Source organism: Bubalus bubalis, chromosome 23 (genome assembly GCF_019923935.1).
Source record: "Bubalus bubalis isolate 160015118507 breed Murrah chromosome 23, NDDB_SH_1, whole genome shotgun sequence".
NCBI lineage: Eukaryota > Metazoa > Chordata > Mammalia > Artiodactyla > Bovidae > Bubalus > Bubalus bubalis.
In genome coordinates, this window is record NC_059179.1 from 24,006,730 (window position 1) to 24,024,015 (window position 17,286).

At 39.7% G+C, this 17,286-nt stretch overlaps 1 protein-coding gene across 2 annotated transcripts in view; it reads right to left on the reverse strand.

Moving 5' to 3' along the window:
* The window catches only part of NT5C2 (5'-nucleotidase, cytosolic II), a 99,507-nt gene extending 82,221 nt beyond the window's left edge, over positions 1-17,286 (reverse strand). For both annotated transcript variants that reach the window (XM_044934955.2, XM_006067759.4), the window contains exon 1: positions 17,190-17,286. The gene's annotated coding sequence lies outside the window, so the exon portion shown is untranslated. The remainder of the gene's footprint in view (positions 1-17,189) is intronic.

A 17,286-nucleotide genomic window follows, 5' to 3' on the forward strand; every position in this document is an offset into this window, starting at 1 on the left:
AGGGATCAAACTGGCAACATTTGCTGGATCACGGAGAAAGCAAGGGAGTTCCAGAAAAACATCCACTTCTGTTTCACTGACTATGCTAAAGCCTTTGACTGTGTGGACCACAACAAACTGTGGAAAATTCTTAAAGAGATGGGAGTACCAGACCTCCTTACCTGTCTCCTGAGAAACCTGTATGTGGGTCAAGAAGCAACTTGAAAACAGGACACGGGACAACAGACTGGTTCAAAATTGGAAAGGTGTACAACAGGCTGTATATTGGCACCCTGCTTGTTTAACTTCTAAGAAGAGTACATCATGCAAAATGCCAGGCTGGGTGAATCAAAAGCTGGAATCAAAATTGCCGGGAGAAATATCAACAACCTCAGATATGCAGATGATACCCCTACTGGCAGAAAGTGAAGAGGAACTAAAGAGCCTCTTGATGAAGGTGAAAGAGGAGACTGAAAAAGCTGGCTTGAAACTCAACAGTCAAATCTATAAGGAAATAGCATTTGTTCACAGACCTCAGTAAAGTGAGGATATGATAGATAAACAATAAATCAACTTACTATTAGGTTGGCATTACATGTCATGTTCTACACATTATGGTTTATATATATATATGAGTGACACAAAAATATTTCATTCCCTTTGGAAGTTTAAATACTGACTCTTTGTTTATATATTCCACTTGTCTCTTTTCATGGCTAACAGAGGACATAAATGAAACAAAACTATATTTTCATGTTGTGTTTCCATTAAAGTGTTTTCTATCACTCTTTAGGTGGGAAGGGGAAGATAAGCTACAGTCAGGGGGAAAACATTTGCAGGTCAGTTCAGTCGCTCAGTCATGTCCGACTCTTTGCGACCCCATGGACTACCACATGCCCGGCTTCACTGTCCATCACCAACTTCCTGCTCAAAGTCATGTCCATTGAGTCGGTGATGCCATCCAACAATCTCATCTTCTGTCGTCCCCTTCTCCTCCTACCTTCAATCTTTTCAGCATCAGGGTCTTTTCTCATCAAGTGGCCAAAGTATTGGAGCTTCAGCTTCAGCATCAGTCCTTCCAATGAATATTTGCAACTGATTTCCTTCAGGATTGACTGGTTTGATCTCCTTGTAGTCCAAGGAACTCTGAAGAGTCTTCTCCAGCACCACAGTTCAAAAGCATCAATTCTTCAGCACTCAGCCTTCTTTATGGTCCACCTCTCACAGCATGAGCCCTCATGCTGCAACTACTGAAGCCCAAGTGCCCTAGGGCCCGCTGCTCCACAGTAAGAGAAGCCATCATAACGAGAAGCCCATGATCGCACCTGGAGAGCAGCCCCAGCTCTGCAACAAGAGAAACCCCGAGCAACAACAAGATCCAGCACAGCCAAAAAATAAATAAATTAAATCATTAAAAAAAAACACACAATAAGACAAAGAATCTAATTATCAAAATACAGGTAAAATACCTGAACAGACACTTCATCACAAAAGATATACAGATGTCAGATAAGCACAAGAAATGATACTCAACATCATTTATCATAAAGGAAATGCAAATTATAACCATAATGAGATTCTACTACATGCCTATTACAACATCTAAAATTAAAAAGACTGACCAGGGACTTCCCTCGTGATCTAGGGGTTAGGACTCTGTGATTCCACTGCAAGGGGCACAGGGTTCAATCCCTGGTCAGGGAACTAAGATCCTGCATGCCATACAGTGTGGCCAAAACAAACAAAAAAAAGATTAACCATGCCAAATTTGATGAGGATATATAGCAACTAGAACTCTAATACATGGCTGGTGAGGATTTAAAAAAAAAAAAAAGAAAATGGGACAAGCACTTTGGAAACAATTTGCCATTTCTTTTTTGTTGTTTTTCTTTTTTGGCCATGCGGCGTAGCTGGTAGGATCTCAGTCCCCTGACCAGGGACTCAACAAGACTCACAGCAGGTAAAGCCCAGAATCTTAATCTCTAGGCCACCAGGGAACTCCAAGCATTTCTTTTAAATATACCTACTCTAGGTCCCAATCCTTCTACTCCCAAGTAACTGTCCAAGAGAAATGAAAGCATATATCCATATAGGCTTGTACATGAATATTCACAGCAGCTTTGTTGTAATAGTCAGAAGGTGAAAACAACCCAAACTTCTATGAACAGGTGAATGGATATATATGGTCTTTTATCCACATAATGGAATACAATTAGGCAATAAAAAAGAAAGAACTATTGATACACAACATGAATAAATCTCAAAATTATGCTGAGTGAAAGAAGATAAAAAATTGAGTGCACACTATATGGTTTTGTTTATATAAAATTCTAGAAAATGCCAACTAATCTACAGTGATAGAAAGCAGATCAGTGGTTGCCTGGAGTGAGGAATGAGGTGGCAGGGCCCGAGGAAACTTTTGGGTGCGATATGTTCATTACCTCAGTTATGGTGACTGTCTCATGGCTATACACATATGTCAAAATTTATTGTATACTCTAAATATATACAGTTTGTTGTATTTATACCTCAATAAAACTTTTATAAAAAGGCAGGCTTTTCTTTCCCTCTTTCCTTACAAATTAGAAGTAGTAATTATACTAACAAAAGAGTTCCTCCATATATTTTAATTTCTTTTTCTATTACTTTCTTCAAATTATTTGTAGGAAAAATTCAAAGCACCTTCTTGGATCATTCATGGACTAAACAAAACACATTTCATTTTAAAAATTCAAGTTACAGAGTCTCAGCAAAGGTAACATAAAAATTTATTCAACAAAAAACATAAAAATAAATGATTAACCATATAATCATTAATATGAAATAAAATCTGCCATGAAGTCTATACAGTTTTGTGAAGGTTAAGGGGTAAGATTTTCTTAGATCATCTTCAAATAGTTCCTTACTTGACAGTTTTCCTATGATCTTATCTAACATACATAAGTGTTACTATGACAGACTTTTGGACTCTATTCACAGAGCCAGCCTATCTAATATTGAACTATTTTTCATAGCAACAATAAAATTACAGATGATTATCATATGGCAAAAAAGAGAGTGCTCCAATGAGTAAGTAAATATTTCGTTTGTCACCTGTTTACAGTGTCAAGCTTAAGAGTAGTTTTTTCAGTAAGGTACAGCAGTGCCTAATGCTGAACAAAAGGCTCAAATTTTAATTCCTTTCAAGCAATAGTGGTACAGCTTATACTGAAACAGTGAGTGAAAGTGAAGTGAAGTTGCTCAGTCGTGTCCGACTCTTTGCGACCCGTGGACTGTAGCCCACCAAGCTCCTCTGTCCATGGGATTCTCCAGGCAAGAATACTGGAGTGGGTAGCCATTTCCTTCTCCAGAAACAGTACTTTGCTTCAATATAAAATATCCAGCCTGCAAAGTAGTTGTATCTGAAGAGTAACAACTGAAATGAAATCTCAGGCATTCAAAATACTATAGTTTCACACTTTAAAAATATTTCCTAGGCAAAATATACATATTTATAGTTCCCTTCACCACCGGTATCACCCTCCCCCAAACAAAGGGAAAACCAGCTGCCCCCAAAGCTCTAGGCAACTTCTGAAAACAGGAAGCAGAGTAACTGAAACGGCAGGGTAAGCCTTGCGAGTAATCTGCAGCCTGGTTAGCAAGGCCATTTTACTGTCTGTTTCAGGTCCTGTCAGTAGCTCACCTGGAAAGCAGTGAGCAGCACTTCATACAGAATGTAGCACAGATCCATCAGGCAAACTGTTTACTTCACACAGCAGTTTGAACCAAATATTCATTTTTCAATGGAATTAGTGTGTCACTACAGGCAATATATAATAACAGTAATACGAACACTTAGTGTTCTACTAAATTTCCCTGCAAATTATTTTGTGTTTGCAATATAAAATTAGGAATTTATAAGTTTTATAATCAACCACTCTCATTCTAAGAACAATGAACACTGCTCTGAGACTTGAATGGAAAGGATATTTTTAAATGGCTTTTTCAAATTTCCTCACTTTAGCCTGAAATTTATTTTCAAAAATACAACTTTCACTGCATATTGCGCTGTGCTCAGTTGTGTTCAATTCTTTGCAGCCCCATGGACTGTAGCCAGCCGGGCTCCTCTGTCCATGGAATTTTCCAGGCAAGAATATTGGAGTGGGGTGCATTTCCTACTCCAGGGGATCTTTCCGATCTAGGAATCGAACCTGCGTCTCTTGTGTCGCCTGCTCACCTGCACTGGCAGGCGGACTCTTTATCATTAGTAACTGAATATTACACATATTTAACTATTATAGTTTACTATAATAAATTGAAAAAGAAAAGTTAAAGCTATATTGCTCATATGTACACCTGGTATCACACTAACATTTTACACATAACTCTTGATAATCCTAATCCTTGACAGATGAGCAGTAAAACCAGAAAGTGTAGAGGTACATTAGTTGGTTACATCATTATGTTCCCATCAAGGGACCCTTCTGTAACAAGACCACAAACCAATTTACTTACAAATACAGTCCCTGGAAAACAAGGGAAGCCAGATCCAAATTCAGATTAGTTTGTCTAATAATTCTGCTAAAAATCTAAATCATTGTTCATGTAGTTAATAGGGCCACCCCTAAATCAAAGAACAGCACTTTGAAATAAAATACAGCTTTGCAAGTATTTTTGTAACCTTTGTTTCTTCTAATCATAAAACACATGAAAGAAAATAATCACATAAATTATTTTAAGATGAAGGAATATTAATTTCTCCCCAAAAGTAAGACTCCTTGGGTGGTGATGGTTGTTTAGTTGCTAAGCCGTGTCTGACTCTTGTGACCCCATGGACTGTAGCCTGCCAGACTCTTCTGTCCATGGGATTCTCCAGGCAAGAATATTGGAGTGGGTTGCCATCTCCTTCTCCAGTAAGACTCCTTAAAAGTGTGTTATGTATAAACTGTTAAATGTTTCATTAACTCCTATCTTTTTAGTTTATAAGCAAGAATTTTTTGCTCATTTTTCATTCACAGTTCTATCATTTGCCCATATTTTACATTTGTATAAAAGACTAAGTTTACACATCAAGTGATACAGATGGCTAACAAATTCCAACTAATAAAATCTCATTTACCTATCCACACATATCACTAGCTATTCTCTTACCCTACTTTATTTTTCTTTTTTGAACATTGACACTTGTAGATTTAACGTATTTGACAGTTTTGTACTGCCAAGTCATTTTCTCTAAAATGCAAGCTCCACTAGGCTAAGACTTGTTTTGTTCACTGCTATAGCCTCAGTTCCCTGAAATGCAGACTTGAAATACACAGGCAGAAATAAACTCTTACACCTCTACATTTGGCGCATTTCGCTTTCAGAAGCTAACTTCTGTGTTCACCTGAAAATGCAAGAATATTACACAGGTTCTTTTTAATGCTCTAAATCAATCTTCATGAAATCTTACTCTTGGTTCAGAAACACATAAGATTCTTAGTTTGATTACTATAGTATTTTGCTAACATTTGGACACCAGGCCTTGGAACAAAAGGTTCCCTGTTCTCTGATGGAAAACAACAAAAACTAAGACAAGATCTTGTCAAATGAGAAATGTACTACCTGTTGCCAGGACAATTCGTTTTTCTTCTGCAAGCAACAACATGCTCCAATCTCTAGTTTGAAACCATAACTAGAAAATGTGAATGTGTTGCATATGTTCCTAAACTTCCAAAAACAGATCAAAAATGTTATCCTGAACACTTTACAGCTGCTACTCCTAGAATTCCATTACCTCTGCCACATCACACAGAATTCATCCATATATGAAGGTTGCTTTCAACTGAATGTTCTGAGTAATACCAGACCTTCAACAATAACATAGTTGTTGACAGCAAGGAACAAGAGAGCATGTCAAGAAAACATTTTAAATGACTGTGCCTGAGAATATGTGGTACAGCAGTTCCCCCTAACCCTTATCCAAGAGGGGATACGTTCCGAGACCTCCAGTGGATGCCTGAAACTGGATAGTATGGAATGCCATATAAGCTATATTTCCCCCTATACATATATACCTACAATAAAGTTTAACTTAAAAATGAGGCACACAAGAGGCATGTTAACCACAGTAACTAATAATAAAACAATTCCAACAACACAACTGTAACAAGTTATGTTAACATGGTCTCTCACTCAATATCTTACTCTACCGTACTCATACTTCTGGTGATGACATAAGATGATAAAATGCCTATGTAATGAGTTGAAGGTGAGTGATGTAGGCACTATGACACAGTGTTAGTTAGGCTACTCTTGATCTTCTGATGATATGTCAGGAGGAGGATTATTTGCTTTGGGTGATTCTGAATTACTGGGCCATAAGGAGGTCAATGATTGGGGATCCCAGACAGGACGGTGCAAGATTTCACCACATTACTCAGAATGTCATACTCACATTACACAATCTGAAACTTATTAATTGTTAATTTCTGGAACGTAATATTTTCTGGCGGTGACTGCAGGTAACGGAAACTGTGGAAAGCAAAACTGTGGATAACAGGGGACCACCATATGACTTTTATTTCTTCAAAACACTGCTGTAATTAGCTAAGGTCAAAAGCATAAAGGTAACAGAGCTGAACTGTTTTTGCATTCAGCTAACATATAATACTTTGCAATGGATGATTTAGTAATGATTCATGAATATCCTTTTAAAAAGCTGATGGGGACTTTCCTGATGGTCCAGTGGTCAGGAATCTGTCTTGTGGTGCAGGGGGTACAGGTTCAATCCCTGTTCAGGGAATGAAGATCCCATGTGCTGCAGAGCAACTAGGCCTAAGAGGAGCAGCTACTAAGCCCGAGCACTCTGGAGCCTGGGCGCCACAATAATCACCATGATAGTTCTACTTTTTTATTATATATATTCATATATATGGCTTAGTTTACTTATTTGATGAAAATTCGGAGATATGGGACTTCCCTGGTAGTCCAGTGGTTAAGGATCAGCCTTCCAATGCAGGGGACACAGATTCAATCGCTAGTCTTGAGACCCCACATGCAGCAGGGCAACTGAGCCTATGCGCCACAATTACTGAAGCCCATAACCTCAGATATGCAGATGACACCACCCTTATGGCAGAAAGTGAAGAGGAACTCAAAAGCCTCTTGATGAAAGTGAAAGTGGAGAGTGAAAAAGTTGGCTTAAAGCTCAACATTCAGAAAACGAAGATCATGGCATCCGGTCCCATCACTTCATGGCAAATAGATGGGGAAACAGTAGAAACAGTGTCAGACTTTATTTTGGGGGGCTCCAAAATCACTGCAGATGGTGACTGCAGCCATGAAATGAAAAGACGCTTACTCCTTGGAAGGAAAGTTATGACCAACCTAGACAGCATATTCAAAAGCAGAGACATTACTTTGCCAACAAAGGTCCGTCTAGTCAAGGCTATGGTTTTTCCTGTGGTCATGTATGGATGTGAGAGTTGGACTGAAGAAGGCTGAGCGCCGAAGAATTGATGCTTTTGAACTGTGGTGTTGGAGAAGACTCTCGAGAGTCCCTTGGACTACAAGGAGATCCAACCAGTCCATTCTGAAGGAGATCAGCCCTGGGATTTTTTGGAGGGAATGATGCTGAAGCTGAAACTCCAGTACTTTGGCCACCTGATGCGAAGAGTTGACTCATTGGAAAAGACTCTGATGGTGGGAGGGATTGGGGGCAGGAGGAGAAGAGGACGACAGAGGATGAGATGGCTGGATGGCATCACTGACTCGACGGATGTGAGTCTGAGTGAACTCCGGGAGTTGGTGATGGACAGGGAGGCCTGGCGTGCTGCGATTCCTGGGGTCGCAAAGAGTCGGACACGACTGAGTGACTGAACTGAACTGATGCTCCCTAGAGCTGGTGCTCTGCAGCAAGTGAAGCCACCACAATGAGTAGCCCTCGGGCAGCAATGAAGACCCAATGCAGCCCAAAAAATAAACAATTTTTTTTTAATTCAGAGATATGTATAAATTCAATGTCTTAGTAATGTTAACATAATAATAGCTAACTTCCCCAGTGGCTCAGAAGTAAAGAATTCACCTGCCAATGCAGGAGACATGGGTTCGATCCCTGAGTGGGGAAGATCCTTAGGAGAAAGAAACGGCAACCCATTCCTGTATTCTTGCCTGGGAAATCCCACAGACAGAGGAGCCTGGCGGGCTACAGTCCATGAGGTCGCAAAAGAATTGGACACGACTTCGCGACTAAACAACAATAAAATATTTATTTAGCGCTCACTTTTTTTTCATGTATTATTCTAAGCTCTATACATATTTCATCTGACTTCTCACGACGACCATATGAATTAGGTACCATTATCTTCATTATACAAAGAAGAAAACAGCATAGAGAAGTTAAATAATTTGACCAAGATTATAGAAACAAACTTGTAGTAAAGAGTGCAGATTCTGGAGCCATTCTGACCAAGTTCAAAACTTGGTTCAAATGCTAATTAGTTCTGTAACTGACCAAATTATACAATCACCTCAGCTTCTTCTACTCCAAAATGGTTAGTTGGAACAAGGATTTAATGCATCATTAAGTGCAACATACTAAGAATAGTGGCTGGCACACAGTGCATGATAAATTACAATATTTATAATACTAGAGACCACAGTGTTTCATACTTATGACTTCTGCACAATGTAATAAATACTTTATGTTTGAAGGAATATTATAGTAGGTTTCTACTTTTAGAGTCCAAACTTCAGAGTGTCAATTAAATGCCAAAGGCTATACAATTTCACACGTTTTTTCACGTCAATCTAAGTATCCTAAATATAATCTACTATCTATAGGTTTCTTTCTTTCCTGAAAGCTCTCAGTTCCTCCTAGGATTACTTCATCAAACCTACTGCAAAAGTCAATAATTTAAGGCTAAGAATACAGCATTCACTGATTTCAGATTTGTGAAAGATCCCAATGTTACATTTTGGTGTTATTTACAGCAAGATACCATGCTGAAACTCTTCCAAATACATCTTAAAATGTTCACAATTTTCATACAGAATAATTTGAGCTGTTCCAACCTCTACACATTTAGCACGGTTCAGATAATGCAAAACTTTCACAATTTAGTGCATAACAAAAGCCATGCAGTCTTTAGAATTTGCAGAGTAATTTCAGAACAAACACAATGGCAGAAAAAGAATGTGTAACACAAATGCTAATTGAACACCATATTAAAGATAGACTAAGCAGAAAAAACATCTAAGCCTAAATATAAAAAAAGCAAAACCATACAACTTTTAGAAAATAAAAAAATGATGAAAAGCCTTATGACATCAAGGTAGAGAAGACTTTCTTGGATAATAAACACAAACCATAAAGGAAAAGATGGACAAATTTGACTAGGTTAAAATTTATAGTTTATACCTGCCAAAAACATTTGGTCTGAATTTAAATACCCTGCCAAAAAATATTTAGTTTGAATTTAAATACAAAAGGAAATGATCAGACAAATCCAAATTGAGGGACGTTCTATAAAACGACTAACCTGGACTCTTCAAATATCATCAATATTATGAAAACAAACAAAAATCTGGGGCTCTGTTGTGGATTAAAGGTAACTAAAGGGACATGGTAACTAAATGCAACTCATCATCCTGAACCAGGGATGGGGCTGAAGAATAACTATAAAGGTCATTATTGGGACAACTGAGAAATTTTTAATACGCACTGTGTATTAGACAATAATGTTGTATTCATATTAAATGTGATAATTATACTGTAGGTTTATAGGCCATCCTTGCTTTTAGGATATATAAGTATTAATATATCTTTTGAGAGACGAAATGCCATGATGTCTACAACTTACTTTTAAACAGTTTAAAGAAAAAAAATCTATATATGAAAGAAAACAAACATGGCAGTGTTAACAACTGGTGAATCCGGGTGAGAGGTGTAAGTGTATTCACTGAACTACCACTGCACTTTTCTGTAGGACTGAAATTTTTCAAATAAAAAGTTGGAATAAACATGTAAAGCTTAAAAATAAAACAAAAAACTAAAACTTGGGCTTCCCAGGTGTCTTAGTGGTGAAGACTCTGCCTGCCAATGCAGGACATACGGTTTCCATCCCTGATCAGGGAAGATCCCACATACGGCAGAGTGACTGAGTCAGCACACCACAACTACTGAGTCAGAACTATAGAGCCCAGGAGCCCTGCGCAGCTCCTGAGCCCAGGGGATGCAACACTGAAGCCTGAACGCCCTAGAGCCTGTGAAGCCTGCACTCCCTCGAGCCTGTGAAGCCTGCATGCCCTAGAGCCTGTGAAGCCTGCACGCCCTCGAGCCTGTGCTCTGCAACGAGAAGCCTGTGTACCACAACTAGAGAGTGGGCGCTGCTCTCCACAACTAGAGAAAGTCCAGGCAGTAATGAAGACCTAGCACAGTCAAAAATAAATAAATAAAAATTTTTTTTTAATGTAAAACTTGGGACTTCCTTGGTGGTCGTGGCTAAGACTCCAAGTTCCCAATGCAGGGGCCCTGTATTCGATCCCTGGTCAGGGCAAAAACAATGTTAAACACCATCACTAGTCATTAGGGAAATGTAAACTAAAACCACAAAGAGATATCACCGCTCACCTGACAGAAAAGTTATTATCAGAAAAAAAACAAGAAATAACAAGTGCTGGTGAGGATGTGGAAAGAAGGGAACCCTCCGGGGCCCTGGATTTGATCCCTGGTCAAATTCTTCACCACTGAGCCACCTGGGAAACCCAAGTTTACAGGGTTTTTTTTTTAAGTTTTACATTTTTATTTCAACTTTTTATTTGAAAAATTTCAGTCCTACAGAAAAGTACAGTGGTAGTTCAATGAATACACTTACACCTTTCACCCGGATTCACCAGTTGTTAACACTTTGCCACAACTAAGACTCAGTGCAGCCAAATAAATAAATCAAATAAACGTATTTTTTAAAAAATGTAAAACTCATGCACAACAAAAAGTAAAGAGCAATCAAACACTGAGAGGACACTGCAATATCATAACAGGGCGAGTATTAGTATAAAGTAGAGATAAAGAGCTGCAAACTAACGATGGAAAAGAAAATAAGCCAACAGAAAAAAAAGAATGAAAGATACGAACAGCAATTACAGAGAAGAAAAATCTTACAATAAATGGATGCAAACAGAATAAATCATTACAATAAATGGAACAGCAAATTAAAATGAATAGAGCTTGCTTTTAAAATTGAAGTCTGACAATATCCATGTTTGCAGGGATATGGCAAAATGGGAACTCTCACAACCTGCTGATGGATATTTCCTATTTAGTACTTTGGAAAATAATTCGGCCTTATCTAATAAAGGTGAAGATCCTCATACTCTACAACCTAGAATTCCCTAGGCTTAGAATTCTCTCTCACACCTGTAAATAACATGACACATAGAAGAATGTTTATTACAGCACTGTTAACAATAGTAAAAAAGGCAGAAACCCCTTCATATTAATAAACAAACTGGGTTATTCACATAATGCAATATTATAGAGCAATTAAGATGAACGAACTAAAGATATAGCTATCAACATGGATATGAGCAAAAACAATGTTAAACAACATCACTAATCATTAAGGAAATGCAAATTAAAACCACAAAGAGATATCACTGCTCACCTGGCAGAAAAGTTATTATCAAAAAAAAAAAAAAAGAAAGAAATAACAAGTGCTGGTGAGGATGTGGAGAGAAGGAACCCTCATATGCTGTTGGTGCAGCCACTATGGAAGACAGTATAAACATCCCTCAAAAAATTAAGAATAGAACTACCATATGATCCAGCTTCCAAGGATATTTATCCAAAGAATATGAAAACACTAATCTGAAAAAAGATACATGCACACCCCTATGTTCATTCTGGTATTATTCACAATAGCCAGGATTGGAATCAATGGATGAAAAGATGTGGTGTATATATACATATATACACAAAGGAATAGTACTCAGTCATAAGACAATGAAATCTTGACACGTGCAGTTAACACTGATGGACATTAAGGATATTATGCTAAGTGAAACAAGCCAGATGGAGAAAGACAAATACCATATGATTTCACTCATATGTGGAATATAAAAAACTAACAAACAAACAAACAATAAACCAACTCAAACAAAAACCTAGAAAAAGAGTACTAGTGACCACAGGGGCACCGATAGAGGAAAAGGGAAATGGGTAAAGGAGATCAACTATATGGTGATCAATGGACACTACATTTTTGGCGGTGAGCAAAGGGTATACAGAATCAGAAATACTATATTCGTGAAACTTTTATAATGCTATAAATCAATGCACATCAATAAAATAAATTCAAAAAAGAACAGCCTCAATATTGGGATAGACCTGGAAATACAGGCTGGGCTAGAAGTCAAACATAGACCCCCTCCAGTAAACATACTCCCCCCAAAATCTTCATGTGGGGACTTCCCTGGTGGTCCAGTGATTAAGAATTCGCCTGCCTATGAAGAGGACACCATCTCGATCCCTGGTCCAGGAAGTTTCCATATGCCATGGGGCAACTAAGCCAATGTGCCACAACTACTGAGCGTGCTCTCTGCAGCAAAAGAGGCCACCGCAACAAGAAGCACTTGTACCACAGCTAGAGAGTAGCCCCGGCTGGCCACAGCTAGAGAGAGCCCAAGCGCGGCAATGAAGACCCAGCACAACCAAATAAACCAATCAAAAAATTAAAAAAATCTTCATACGAGCTTCTTTCATCAATGCTTTATCATGAAATATCTTCAAAAATATAAAATCAAAATGAATCAAAAACAAGTTTTTTATTGTGCATAGTACATTAAACAAGAGAATCATGTGCGTAACACATTAAACAAGAGCATATACCCTTTTATGGATATACACATATTAGTAAAAGTATAAAAATATAATGGGAATAATTACTGAATTCATGAAAGGGCAAAAGAGAGGAACAGTATCAGCAAGGGTTCATACAGGCCTTAACTGCATTGGTAATTTTATCCCTTTGAAAAATACAGTAAATTGAAAAGAGAGACTACACAATTAGAACATGGACTAATATGGGGGGAAAAAAAAGACACAAGATAAATATGAACTGTAATTAAGATGATTACATTATATTCTGTTTAAAATATTTCATATTTTTAAATAAATTTAAAATATTAAAGAAATCACATTAAATTGAATCAAGAAGCATTAAAAAACATGTACTCCATGGACATCTGAAAGGGAAACATACGAACACAGTGGTCCCTCCGAATCCATGGGGGCGCTGGTTCTAGGACACACACCCTCTCATCACAGATACCAAAATTCCCAGATGCTCAAGCTCCTTATATAAAATGGCACAGTACAGCCGTCCTTCCGATTTTCCCCCATTTTGCAGCCAGATATGACAGGCCTACTATATCCAACACATTTGCTGGTATGTATATTTTTGTTGCTGTTAAGTCATGTCCAACTCTCTGTGACCTCATGGATGCCAGGCTTCTCTGTCCTCCACTATCCTCTGGAACCTGCATGTATATTTTATATGTACATATATGTATTTTATATAGACACATATAAAATATACAAGGAATTCCCTGGCAGTCCAGTGGTTAGGATTTTGCACTTCCACTGCAGGGGGCACGGAGTCAGTCCTTGGTCGGGGAACAAGGAACCTACAGTTTAATTCAACCATTAAACTTCAGGCACCAGATTTCAATCTTCTCTTTCCAAGGAGACCCTGACACAGCAGGTTTTTTCATCTCACACTCTTGATAATGCTTCCCAACCAAAAGAAACACATGAACAAATAGTTCAACACTGAGTCAATTCTGATTCTGTATTTCACCAAAATGGCAGGGGGGGGCGGGGGGCGGAGGGGTGAGCAGTACTGCTAAAGTTGTTTTTCATGAAAAGGAAAACAGCCACTGCAAACTTTGGTAACCAATCATAGGACACAAATTTCAAATGATATTTGCTTTAAGATAATTGCTTCAAATGGTAAAAAGTCGTTAAAACATTTATTCTGTTCAAGCCACAAGGACTCAACACTGCATAACAATTTGCTATCAATTTCCTTAAAACAAGTAACTTTTTCAGGGCTAAACTTTAAAAATGAAACAAACACCAGCTACTTGTAAATAAGGGCTGTCTTGCTTCATTAATTCTGCTCTATCTGCAAGAAACCCATGTAGCCTATCTTGTGAATAGTTTACTCGAATTTCTCTCTCCAGTTTTATTTCATACTATTGATCTACCAAACTCTTTGTTTTAGTGAGAGCAATCTATTCAGCAAACCCTCAATATAATTTTTTCCATACTCTCAGGTGTCACTTTTCGTTTTCCCTGATTCCACCAACCTACAGTAATCTCTCCATTTTGAACCAAAAAAAAACAAAAACAAAAACAAAAAAAAAACCCACACACTAACAGCTAACATTTATAGAGAATTTAATGGGTGCTAGTGTTACTTCAATGGAATTATCCCATTGAACCCACACAACTCTGTGAAATTTGTTCTATTTTTCCCTTTTTCATGGTGAGAGAAACTGAGTAAGGTTCTCTCAAGGTTAATTCTCCAAGGGTGCATGAATGGTATGGCAAGCCAGGTCTCAAACACAGACACCAAAACCCAGGCCCTTAAACATATGTGATGCCATCTCCTGGCTCAGTGCCTTTGTACTGACCGCCTTTACTGCTCACACATCATTTAATATATGCCCTGCGATATTTAACATTTTGTGTTCCAAGATGTTGCCTAAGCAGTTCAAAATATTACATTTACTCAACAAAAATTTACTGAGAGCCTATATGCCAGGCACTAGTGACTACTAGGCATAAAATCATGTTATGGAACCTCCACAAAAGAAAAGTAGATGAATTCTCTAGATATATGGATGACATCCAGATACGTGGGGAAGTGTAAATTTTAAAATATGTAAAAGGAATATAATATAATTATAAATAAAAATTATATTTACATAAGAACTAGAAAAGGGGCATCCTTGGTGGTCCGATGGTTAAGAATCTGCCCTTCAATGCAAGGGACACTGGTTTGATCCCTGGTCCCGTGGGAAGATCCCTCATGCTTCAGTGTAACTAAGCCCTGTTCACCAAAACTACTGAGCCCAGGTGCTACAACTACTGAAGTCCACTGTGGCTGTGCTCCACAACAAGAGAAGCTGCTCATCAGAACTAGAGAGTAGCCCCTGTTCACCACAACTAGAGAAAAGCCCACACAACGAAGACCCACCACAGCCAAAAAATAAATAAATCGTAAAAAAATAAAAGAACTAGAAAAGATATTTGTCACAAATAATGAGATAAAGTTGGGGGATTTTTTTAACCATTAAATTTTGCTTTTGGGTAAGAAAGGCAAGCAATAAAAATACGTACTTTAAAAACAAGTTTTATGCCCTCTCTTTACCCCATTAAGCAGTAGAAATCAGAAATAGCCTAGAGGCAGAAGATGTACCTTCGGCCAACATTACACCTACTCTGGCTTTCTTTAGGAAGCTACACCTGAAATAACTAATCAGGCTTGCAGATACCCTTTGTAAATATCTATATAAATCTTCCTACAATTATAAACTTCTGGAAACCTGTAGTCAATTATAAATTTTCAAACAATGGAATCAAATCTTGGAGCTGAATGAACCCTTGCCGAGCATCTCCTTGGGCTCTCTCACTTTACAGATTAGTTGATCATTAAATTTTAAAATCTATATTCTGGGTTGATGAGAACAACACAGCAAGCTATACCAAAATGTAGTGGCTTATACTGCAATAGAAAAGCATTTCCAAAATAAAGTTTATGCGCACTAGCATCAGCCCAGCATGTGGAGTTCTGCTTTTAATTACAAGCTGTGTCTTCTTGAACTTAACCTCTTCAGGCCTGGATGCCTTCATCTGGAAAAATTCTAATCATGTTGAAAAGTGTCGAGGTAAATATCTGAAAGGACCTCAGTAACATTACGGTTACACGATAAATGGCATGGGTTTGGGTGAACTCCGGGAGTTGGTGATGGACAGGGAGGCCTGGCCTGCTGCGGTTCATGGGGTCGCAAAGAGTCGGACACGACTGAGCGACTGAACTGCACTGATAAATGGCACTCTTTCACATTACAGTTACCAGAGTTTGCATCTACTGCTTTAAGAGGCAAAATGAACAGTATATAAACAATATGAAACAAGTTCAATCATGAAGAATCTGGACACGCACGCACACGCACGCACAAAAACAACCCTATAATGGTGACTAGTCACTGCAGAGCACTGCACTTACAATGCATCCTCAAAACAAGGGCCCAAAGTCAAGGGAAAACGCTACATCTGACATCCAACTCTACCTACTTGCCTTTAAAAGATAAGGCCTACCAGAGTCAAAGCCCCCCAAACGTCATGCTTATAACTACAGCTTCAGGCCTCAGATTCGCATCTCACTCTCGGCTCTCAAGGGCTTCTGGGGTCCCCAGGAAAAAAAAAGCACTGCCACCAGACAGTTGGCCCCGGACTCGAGAGCCATTGGGAAAGAACTAGCACGTTTTTCTCGTGGTGGCTTGCAATTCGAAGTGAGCTTTCCAGGAAGTGCTGCAAAGGACCAAACTGTTCTGTGGGCTTTCAGCTGGCAATTTCTGGTGGTTCTTGCTACAACGCAGTCAACCCAGCATCCTAACACATAGCTGCCGGCTACTTCCTCGGGCGGTCGACCGGGAACGCGCACGGGGAGGGGAAGCCCATTAACTTGGCGGAAAGGCAGGCATCGGGTACGGACGGGAGGAAGCCAGGCGTCGGCAGGAAAAAATAATCTGAACTGAGTAAAGGGATGTCTGCCAGAGGTGGGATAGGGGCTACCACCAGCGTAAAGGAAAAGCTGGGTAACGGGCCGGAACGCGGCAAGACTGACTGCTGAGGCTAGGGGCCGCGCTGAGAGAGTAAGGCGGGTCCCGGAGAGCCCAAGGCCGGGAAACAATGGCGCGAGCGTGACGTGGGGCCAGGGGCGTCGCCGCGGCGCGGAGGAAGGGGCTGCTCTGAGGCAGAGGGCGACCTGAGGTTGGGGGCGTGCGGAATCTGGGGTGCTGGGTCCGCGGGCGCGCACTCAGACCAGAGGGGCCTGAGGGGCGCGGCAGCCGAGTAGGACTGGTGCGGGGTGGCCCAGGTCGCGCGCTCTGCCGCGCATCCTACCTCGCTCCCTCGCCCGCCCGCTCCTTCCCCGCCCGCCCGCGGGTACCGCCGCACTCACCGGCCCCGCCGCACGGCAGCAATCCCAGCGCGCAACTGCCGCAGCCTCCTGGGCGCGCGCTCTCCCCGCCCCCGCCGCCCCGGCACCGCCCCCTCCG